The 3,113-nt window shown below is 51.1% G+C and overlaps 1 pseudogene; it reads right to left on the minus strand.

Moving 5' to 3' along the window:
- Positions 1-216: 216 nt before the first annotated feature.
- On the minus strand, positions 217-2,514 carry LOC123076492 (cytosolic sulfotransferase 5-like; annotated as a pseudogene).
- Positions 2,515-3,113: the final 599 nt, after the last annotated feature.

A 3,113-nucleotide genomic window follows, 5' to 3' on the forward strand; every position in this document is an offset into this window, starting at 1 on the left:
GTTGCCTTGTATATTTGAGGTCGTGGCCCACCTTTGTACATCATATATACGTGCGTTTACACCTGAGTAATACATCGTGCAATTCCCAAAACATACAGAGAGAACATGATGTTAACGTCAAATCTGTCTTCATGTCCAAGACTGAAACAGAATGCAACATGGCTCTTTACAAGCATAAGTAGGAAACCGGTTGTAACGTAACAAAATCAACGTGACTCAAAACGTGAGTCCTGACCCCTGGAGCTTCTCTCGGACGATGCGGTCTAACTTTTCCCCCATTTCCTGGCTCATGTGGTTCCTCCAGTCTCCAACTTTTCCTTTTCTAAAAAACATAGAATTACCTACATAACATTTGTTTCCACGATCAATGCCACCCACCTGGTTAATTTGTAGGCTAGTAAGCATCTCAAAGCTGCACAATCTGACCACCTCTTGGGCAACACCAGAGCTCTCCTCCTCTTGAGACAGTGGGACGCCGAGGAACTTTGCTAGCCTCCGCACGACTTGCACCGGATCTGACTTGATCTCTTCGTACTTCAAAAAGAGAACATTGTTAGGCCTGGCTAGACTCTCCTTCCAGTACTCGAGGCAGTGGTCCCAGAAGGGGCCATAAGATGAGAAGCCCTTGGAGAACATGCTGAAAGCACTCTCCATCGACAGGTTGGAACCCTCGGTGATTCTGTTCTCGAAGTGCAACCTTGAGACCAGGGCATCCTTGGGATCCCGGCACACGTACACGACTCGGCAGCTGATGTCCAGTGGGAGCAGCGACATCGGCATGTGTGTGGCGAGAAGCCTCGGGGAAGAAAGCGTCTCGATGTGTGCATGATGATCCACGCCACCGCCGCCAACACCAGGGATCTCGATGAATGGCACGACGCGCTGAGGGTGGTTAGTGAGGAGGGGGTGGTCGTCGAAGCTGTAGCGAGAGCGGTTGACGATGGTGAAGGCAAGGGCCTTGAGCCAAGTCGTGCCGCACTTGGGCTGCGTGGCGAGGATGATGTCGTCGGCACAGGATTCGAAGGCGTCCTGGGCCAGCAGGATCTGCTCCAGCGGCAGGCCTCTGAACCAGAAATTCTTGTACTAGATGAGTGGTTGCGACCACCCTTTTCTCTGGGGGAGTGTGGATATGAACTCATCGATGCTTACTTTTGGATGGCACATCTTCTTGATGAGGTGAACTCCTGGTGGCGCTACTCTCTCGGTCGCGCTCTCATGGATGTGGAACCCATGCCATGGTTGATGGGAGGAGGAGATGCAAAGCTTTGAGTTCATGGCTAGCTACTTGATTGATGTTACAATGTATGCTACTGGCCGATTGTGTGTGCTTGCAAATGAGGGGTCTTATTTATCCAGTGGAGGAAGCTGCAAGCCGGTTGGTGCGGCGATGAAACTCTGCCATGCATTTTAGTTTGTTTGTTTTTCCTTTTTAAAAAATGTAAATCTGATCGACATATTGTATTCTGTGGAGCGGCCAGGCTTGCGTAGTGCTGATAATTTGGAGGATCATAGCGAATCGATTAACTAGTGGCCCCACGTGGGTGCGTCCTCACATACATGCATCATGCTCCGGTACTGCCACCCATGCCAATTTCATCGACATCAGCCTTAAATAGCCCAGGTGTGCAGCGTCGCAATGCTATCCTATGCATAAAAAATATGAATCTCATCGAGATATATCTTGTATTCTGTGCTGATAATTTAGAGGATCTTACCGGATGCACTTATTCTTCGCCCCACGTGGGTTATCTTTTATCAGACCCATGCATACACAGCTATACAATGCAAATGAACAGCATGTTTACAGATTCTGTTGTACCCAAGAATTGAAGTTAATTTCGAGTAAGATCATCTTTGAAGATTCTTTACAAACTTTCTAGGCTGGTCTATTCATCATGATACAGTTTCTCATTTCTTTGCTTCCCAATATTCCAGCAGCCTATTGGCATCTCCCAGAACAAAAAAAATAACAACTTGGAGACTCGACATATCAACAAGGTGAATCAGCTCAAGGCGCGTCTCCATTCTCCTGGCGGTAGTCCCATGAGTGGGGATGAGATTCCTCCTCGGGCTCCCTTGGTTCCTGACTTTGGCTTCCCGTCTAGGGCCGACTATGCAGACTTCTTCGCTCGGGTGGACTCCGACAAGCTTGGTGATGATGCCCTCGTTGACTACAACAACGAGTGGTCTCCTTTGATTTCGTGTAGTTCACTACCAGAAAAACTGGGGTTGCCGACGGCCAAATCTATGCCGACGGCACCCGTCGGCATCTATGGACCTATGCTGACGGCCAAGGAAAGGCCGTAGGCGTAGAAAAGCCGTCGGCATACATTCATCTATGCCGACGGGGCCGTCATCATAGACCAGGCCGTCAGGACCGCCCGAGGTACGCCTACGGGGCCCGTCGGCATAGGACAGGCCGTCGGCATAGCCAGGGCCCACCTGCCCGGTCAGCACTGACCATTTGACGGCGTTGATCCTACGCCGACGGGCGGTAACGGCGGCCGCCGGCATATCTGTGGCAGAGGTATGCCTACGGCAAAGCCATCGGCATAGGCCCCTCTGCCACGTCAGCGATCCGTGTGCCACGCCACGTCAGCGATCCGTGGGACAACCTCCGTGTGTGCACAGATATGCCGACGGCCTTGCCATCGGCATACGTTTATTTTAATTTTTTTTATTTTTACTCTGTTTTGTTATTTTTACTTTATTTTAGTTTTTGTTTTTGTATAAGATAATTATGCCTTATCTAAAAAAACATACCCGATGGTATATCGATTGCCCCCCGTTACGAACGTGGCTATCGCCGTGTCACGGAGGGGGGAAACGGTCGACACGGAAGGAATTCTGGTTGGTGGGGGGATTCGGGGTGTAGCTATGTCACCGAAACATCGCACGGGTCCCGATGCATATGTGAAAGTGTTCATGCATGCGTAGACGCGCGTCTTGGGGCTCCGGGGTGTGCCCCCCCTCACGGACGGCGCCACCGCCGGTACCTGGAGGGGGGAAACGGACCCGTCGGGTCTACACGGAGGGGATCTTGCTATGGGTCTGGCCCGGATGTTGCTCCAGAGTGTTCCTATGGGCTGACCTAACACAACCGGGTGGGGAGG

This window comes from Triticum aestivum, chromosome 1B, assembly GCF_018294505.1.
Source record: "Triticum aestivum cultivar Chinese Spring chromosome 1B, IWGSC CS RefSeq v2.1, whole genome shotgun sequence".
Taxonomy (NCBI): Eukaryota; Viridiplantae; Streptophyta; class Magnoliopsida; order Poales; family Poaceae; genus Triticum; species Triticum aestivum.